The sequence below is a fragment of the Choloepus didactylus genome, chromosome 19 (genome assembly GCF_015220235.1).
Source record: "Choloepus didactylus isolate mChoDid1 chromosome 19, mChoDid1.pri, whole genome shotgun sequence".
Classification (NCBI taxonomy): Eukaryota; Metazoa; Chordata; class Mammalia; order Pilosa; family Megalonychidae; genus Choloepus; species Choloepus didactylus.
The window spans coordinates 6,369,810-6,377,811 of NC_051325.1; positions in this window are offsets into that span (position 1 = coordinate 6,369,810).

Consider the following 8,002-nt stretch of genomic DNA (forward strand, 5'->3'; position numbering starts at 1 on the left):
GGCAAAAGAGTAAAAATTAAAAAACACCAGAAACATACAACAGCAGTTTTCAACAGGCAGAGGAAAGAATCAGGAAATTAGAAGACAGGAAAATCAAAATCATAGAATGAGAAGAACAGATAGAGAAAAGAATAGAAAAATAAATGAGCAGTGTCTCCATGAATTGAGTGACAGCATGAAGTATAGAAACATATTTGCCATGGATGGTCCAAAAGGAAAAGAGAAAAGAAAATGGGCAGAAAGAATATTTGCAGTAATAATGGCTGAAAATTTCTGAATTCTTATGAAAAACACACACATACATGCCCAAGAAGTGCAACACAATCCACACAAAATAAATCCTAATGGATCTACTGTGAGAAAAATACCAATCAGAAAGTCAAATGCCATAGATAAAAAGAGAATTCTAAAAACAGCAAGAAAAAAGCAATTCAGGACATACAAGGGATCCCCAACAAGAATAAGTTCCAATTTCTCATCAAAACCATGAAGGCAAGAAGGTATATTTCCTGAAAATGGATATGCAAAATATAAAGTGGTATAGTGGAAAAAAATAATAGTAATAATAATAAATAAAGAGGAGAAAAGGGGGGATATGGGAACAGAGAATGTGCATGCTAATGAAGCTAAATTAGTATCTTTTCAAATTGGTAGATTATAGACGGAGGTTGTGTAATATAAATCACAGGGTAATCATAGAGAAAGCATTTTTAAAAATACAGAAACAGAAATGACAGAGGGATCAGTCAAAAACATCAAAGATAAACTATATGGAAAAGGAGGTTACAATAAAGCAGAAGAGAGACAACAAGATATCCATATAAAAACCCATGTACAAAATGGCTGAAGTAACTAGTGCATTTACAATAATAACACTGAATGTTAAAAGATTAAATTCCCCAAACAATAGATACATGTTGGCAGAAGGGATAAAATAAGAGCATTATCCAGCTATATGTTGTTTACAAGAGACTCGCCTTAGATCCAGAGACAAAACAGGTTGAAAAGGGAAAGGATGGAGAAAGATAGTCTATGCAAATAATAACCAAAAACGAACTGGGGCAGCTATACTAATATCAGACAAAATGGACTTCAAATTATAAGCTATTACAAGAAACAAAGTATACTATAGCTTAATAAAAGGGGCAATCCACCAACAATAAATAATAGTCACAAATATTTATGTATCCAAACACAGTGCTCCAAAATATATGCGGCAAACACTGGCAAAACTGAAGGGAGAAATAGACACCTCTACAATAATACTTGTATACTTCAATACACCACTCTAATCAATAGAACATCTAGACTGAAGGGAAAAAGTCACGATCATTTCAATTGACACAGTAAAGGCATTTGACAAAATTCAACATACATTCTTTTTTTTAATTTAATTCAGTTTTATTCAGATACATTCATCCATGTTGTACAATCAACTGTTCATAATACCATCACATATAAAAGTAAAAAAGAACATGTACATCATTGCCCCCACATTCCACCCTCTTTTTCATTTAGTTTTTGTCCCCATTTTTCTATTCAACCATCCATACACTGGATAAAAGCAGTGCTATCCACAAGGTTTTCAGGATCACACTGTCACCCTTTGTAAGCTACATTGTTATACAATCAACTTGAAGAGTCAAGACTACTGGGTTGGAGTTTGGTAGTTTCAGGTATTTAGTTCTAGCTGTTCCAATATATTAAAACCTAAAAAGTGTTATTTTTACAGTGCGTAAGAATGTCCATGAGAGTGACCTCTTGACTCCATGTGAATTCTCTCAGACACTGAAGCTTCATTTTATTTCATTTCGCATCCCCCTTTTGGTCAAGAAGATGTTCTCAATCCCATGATGCTGGGTCCAGATTCATTCGCAGGAGTCATATTCTGAGTTGCCAGGGACATTTATACCCCTAGGAGTCAGGTCACACATAGTGGGGAAGGCAGTGGGTTCACCTGCTGAGTTGCCTTAGCTAGAGAGAGAGGGCCACATCTGAGCAACAAAGAGGTACTCAGAGGGAAACTCTTAGGCACAATTATAAGCAGGTTTAGCCTCTCCTTTGGAGTAACATGCTTCATAAGGGCAAGCCCCAAGACAGAGAGCTCAGCATACCAAACCATCAGTCCTCAAAGTCCATGAGAACATCAGCAACAATCCAGATGAGGAAGTCCAACACTTCTGCATTTTCCCCCAGCTCCTCAGGAGGGTCCTACCTATATATTTTTATTCTGTGCACAAATTATTTTGGAATATGTTGTTATTTCATACTAATGTATACAAACCTACCAGATCTCACATAGTAATCAACTTTCCATGTAATTATGGTATTTACACAAATTGACTGTAGAAGTTATAATGTTTAGAAAATATGTATCCTGCACCAAATAAATATCTCTTCCCTTGGTCTCACATGGAAGCTGAAGTTTCAAAACAGTCAGTTTCAACCTTTACCCTTTGGTCCAATTTGCCCTAATGTTAACTGGATCTGCTTCATTCATATCTCTAATTAAACTCTGGGGTCTTTTTCAGCTTTTTCTCTTGTAATGGTTGCTGTATGTGCTAATACTGACATTCATATCTGCTGAGCTTTAGCTCTGAGTTTCAGGGGTCACACAGATACCCAACATTCCAGAGACCAATCAAGTTATACACAAGGGGATCATCATCTCAGAGCTTGGAGATAGCCATAACAATTCAGGAATAGATGTGACTGCTGTAAGAGATTACAATCTAGGAACCATTACAGTAATTGTTCCCCTGATAGCCTGTGCTCTAAGATTCAATTCTGAGTTTACACATAGTAGTTCAGCAATATTGGTGAAGCATTATAGTGTTTCCCTTTGTTTCTGGCATACTTCACTCAAATTGCTGTCTACAGAATCCATTCACTTCTTTTCATGTCTCACAGCTTCACTCCTTCTCATTGTTGCTCAATATTCCGTTTCATCATACTTCCTTGATAGAAATGCTTAGATAATTGAGAAGAGAAGAAAACTTCCTCAACATGATAAAAGGCACATATGGAAAAACCACAGGTGACATCATACTCAATAGTGAAAGACAGAAATCTTTCCCTCTAAGATCTGGTACAAAACAAGGACATCCACTGCACTGTCACCACTTTTACTTAACATAGTAGTGGAAGTTTTGGCCATAGCAATTAGGTAAGAAAAAGAAATAAAAGGCATCCAAATTGGAAAGGGAGAAGTAAAACTTCCACTGTTTGCACTTGACATGATCTTATATAGAGGGAGTCCCAAAAGTCAACAAGAAAGCTACCAGGAATAAGAAATTAATTCAGCAAAGTGTCAGGGTACAATAATAATATGCAAAAACCAGTAGTGTTTCTATACACTAGTAGTAAGCGTGTTGAGGAGGGAATCAAGAAAACATTGCACTAAAAGAGCAACTAAAAGAATCAAATATCCAGGAATAAATTTAATCAACAATGTAAAGGACTTGTGCCAGAGAATTCCAAAACGTTGCTAAAAGAAATCAAAGAACACCTAAAAAAATGGAAGGACATTCTGTGTTCATGAACTAGAGTGCTAAATATCATTAACATGTCAATTCCACCCAAAATGATTTACAGAATCAACACAATCCCAATCAAAATTCCAACAGCCTAATTTGCAAAAATGGAAAAACCAATTATCCGGTTTATCTGGAAGGGTGAGAGTCCCTGAACAGCCAAAAACATCTTAGAGAACTCACACCTCCTGGCATTAAAGAATATAGCAAAGCTACAGTAGTCAAAACATCATGAAACCAGCACAAAGGATTGCTATATTGACCAAGAGAATCAAATTTAGAGTTCAGAAATACACCCTCACATACATAGAAAGTTGATTTTTGACAAGGCTGCCAAGTCAACTCAATTGGGAAAGAATAGTCTTTTCAACAAGTGGTTCTCGGAGAGCTGGATTCCATATGCAAAAGAATGAAAGAGGATCCCTAACTCATACCATGTACTAAAACATTAACAAAAATGGAAGAAAAACCAAAAAATAATAGCCATAAATGTAAAACTCCTAGTAGAAAATATAGGGAAGCATATTCAGGATCTTGTTTGAGGCAATGGTTTCTTAGACTTTATATCCAAAACACAAGCAACTAAAGAAAATGTTTATAGATTGGTTCTCCTCAAAATTACAAAAAAATTTTCATCAAAGAATTTTGTTATGAAAGTGAAAAGACAACCTACTCCACAGAAGAAAATATTGGGAAAATACATATCCAGTATCCAGAATATATAAAGATGCAACACAATCAACAACAAAAAGGCAACCAAATTTTAAAAATGGGCAAAATACTTGAATAGACATTTCTCCAAAGAGGATACACAAATGGCTAAAAAGCACATGATCCTCAACATCACTATCTATTAGGAAAATGCAAATCAAAACCACAGTGAGATATCACTTTACACACCCTAGAATAGCTACTGTAAAAAAACATATAATTGCAAGCACTGAAGTGGGTGTGGAGAAATAAGAACACTCATTCATTGCTGATGAGAAGGTAAAATGGCACACCCTATGTGGAAGGCAGGCAGTTCCTCAGGAAGCTACATATAGAATTACCATATGACCTGGCAATACCACTACTAGATATAGATCCAGAAGAATGGAAAGCTGGGACTGGAACAGATATTTCCTCAGCAGTGTTCATAGCAGCATTATTTACAGTTGCCAAAAGATGGAAGCAATGCAAGTGGCCTTCAACCAATGAACGGATAAACAAAGTGTGGTATATACTTATGATGGAATGTTACTCAGCTGTAAGAAAGGATGAAGTCCGATGCTGCATGAATTACTGATGGAGTACTGAGGACATTATATTGAATGAAATAAGCCATAAAGAAAAGGACAAGTATTGTACAATTTCACTGCTATGAACTAATTATTATGTGCCAACTTAGAATTAGAATCTAAAATACAGTTTACCAAGGGATACATGGGGGTAGAGAATGGGAAACTGATGTCTAATTTGCACAAAAGTTCTATTTAGATTAATTGTTAAGGTTTGGAAATAGATGGTATTGATTGTGGCCCATTGTAATTAACAATGCCAAATTATGCATGTGAATTATGTGTGTGAATGTAGTTGAAAGGGGAAGTTTTCAGTTGTGTATGACAATAGGGGTACATTTGGGATTGCAGCCAAGGACAACAAGGGAGTCAGCTAGACTCAAAATCCAAGGGCCAGGGCAACTCTGAGGTCCAGCCCACTAAGAGGGGCAAAGCTCAAAGCACTCAGGTATGGGAACCTCAGAACCTGGTGAGCACTGAGCAGGGGCAGAGGGCACCCTGAGTCTCCTTCCCGGGTACCCACCCACTGATGCCACACACACAGCCATCCCACATGGTCTCAGATCCCTGGCACCCAGGACATCAGAGGGAAACCAGGGGGCAGGCAGGCTGGCACTGGGCCCCCTTTGCCCAGTGCCCATGGGTGGGAGAGAGAGCAGGGGGATGCAGGGTGAGCTGAAGTGGTCCAGGTGACCACCTACACAGACCCTGGGCCAACCTGGGCTCACACTCACTGAGGTGGGCTTGGCTGGGCTAAGCTAGACTGAACTAGACTGTTCTGAGCTTATGTGACTGAAAGTCCAGAAGGGAGAGGTGATCCCCCTCTGCACCCTTCCTTGCCCCCTGTGGTCTCTCTGAAAGCATGGGTCCTTCTATGGAACTTGGAGTTTCCCACCCACCCTCCCACACTGCATCCATCCCTGGGGCTGAGGATGGAGAGGGACTGACCTAGGACAGACTGCCCTGGGGAGTCAGAGGGTTCAGGAAGTCTTGTGGCTTCCCCAGGCCTAGAATTCACACCACAGAGCTGTGACTATCCCTCACCCTTCCTCCTTGTCCCTAGCCTCCCTAAGCTGGGTCAGGCCTGGCCCCAGGTCAGCCCCTGTCCCACACTGCTTCAGACATCCAGTAGCCCTTTTGGGGTCTCCAGAATGAGTCTGAACACCCCACCAGAAGGCACCAGGTCTCACAGAGCCCTTCTCCATACAGTTCCTATGCACAGAGACCACAAGTCCATTAGAACTGGAGTCCAGAATCCAAGGTCCTGATGCCACCAAGCAGCTCTCCCCTCCCCCAAAGACCTTGCAAGTGTCCTCCTGGAAATTTCCTGCCAACAAGCCTGGGCACATAAGTTCCCTGTGGCCCCCCAATGTATGTGTGCACACAGGCCTTGGGAGATTCCTGGAAGCCCACAGGTCTGTAGGTTCTTCCACACAATTGAAGGAAACTCTAGGCCCCCCAGACATTGTGGGAGCAGGTACTGGGTGTTGGCTGTGTGCCGCACCAGGCACATAAGCTGAGGAAGCCTCTGGAGAGCCACCCCACTTCCCATCGCAGCCAGCTGCATGGTGCCAGACCCCTGGCATTGATCTGCCCTGTGGAACCCAAACACCAGTAGCTGCAGGGCCTGGCAGACTCACTGACCAGCCCTCAGCCTCATAGCCCTGTCCAGCCCTCCCCCACAGTGGGCCCCTGTTCGACAACTCTGTACCCTTGGTGAAGCCTGCCCCAGCTGGGCACCCAGGCTAAAGGACAACTGCCTGGGAGTGAGGAAAGAATCCATGGGTCAAAATGCCTTGCAGAAGAAGGGCATGTCACTGGCAAGCAGGGTGCCTCTGGGTAGCCCAGGGGAGGACAAGGGACTGCCCAAATATTGAAGACCTATGGTTCCCATTCACCGATGCCCAGAGCAACCCACTTTGTGACAGCTCTGAACCACTGCATGGAGCAGCCTGACAGCATGCATGTGGGATGGACATTGGGAAGCCCTATATGAAAGTCCTGGCCTCAATTTCCTCATGCACAAAACAGCCATGACCTTTGTTGCAGACCTGCTCTGAGGAGCAGGCATGACCATGCCATGTTGTCCTCTTCAACCCAAGGCCCTGCAGAGGGTTCCCTGAGCATCTGCCAGCAGGGAACATGTACATGGCATCAGATCTTGAGGCCAGGTAGGAGGAGCTGGTGGAGGGGCTGCAGAGAGGAAGGAGGAGGCTCACCCAGAATGCACCTGTGCAGCCACAGCCAAGGGGCTTCACCTGGGACCCCATGGGTGGGTTCTCCATCAACTTCCCAAGAACAGACGGGAAAGGGAACTTCCAGAGCTGTCCAGCCACTGGGAGTTCCCACCCTATTTTTAGCTGAGGGCCCTGAGGCAGAGCTCCCCTCCTCACTAGCCCTCATCTCTTGATGTAAAAATAACAACAAAGGTTATTAATGGTTCTCTTTGACAAGGGAGCTGCCCCTAGTCAGGAGACCAGCTGAATATCCAAGGACCCTATAGACAACCACAGCCATGCATGACAGGACAAAATGGTGAGGAGTTCCTGATGAAAGCCCTAGGACCTCAGGTATCCCACTCACTGGGAACCCAGAGGGGCCAGGCTGCTGGGGCTGCTGGGCTTGGGGTAGTGGACACTAGTTGCATTCTGGAATGGACTGAGTCCCTGGGTCACCATGAGTCTTTCAGCTGTCCCTTCCCTGCATAGGGACACAGAGGATCAGGAGACTGCCCAAAACCAACCTTTAAAGGCAAGCAGCTCTTGGATGGAACAAGACTGGGAGCAGGGCCTAAGAAGGAGACAGTCACGATTAGGTCCGAGTTCTGAATCTAGGCTGAGCTGTGGATCTGCTTGCAACAGGCTGGGATCCAGATTTGCCTACCAGGTCATGCCTGGGGGGTAAGCATCAGGGAGCTGTCTTTGGGCTGAACCATGGGCCTGAGATGGCCTGAGCCATGACTTCTGGGCCAAGCTGTGCAAGACTGCACTGGGCCAGGCTTAGTGTATCTAACTGAGTACCCTAAGCTGTGTGAAGGGAGATGTACTATGCTGAATTCACTTGAGCCAGGCTGGTTAGTCAAGGCTATCCTCAGCTATGCTTCACTGAGCTGGGCTGAGAAGAGCCAGGTGGACTGATCTATACTGAGCTAGGAGGTCTGAGATGAACCAGGATGAGCTAAACTGGGCT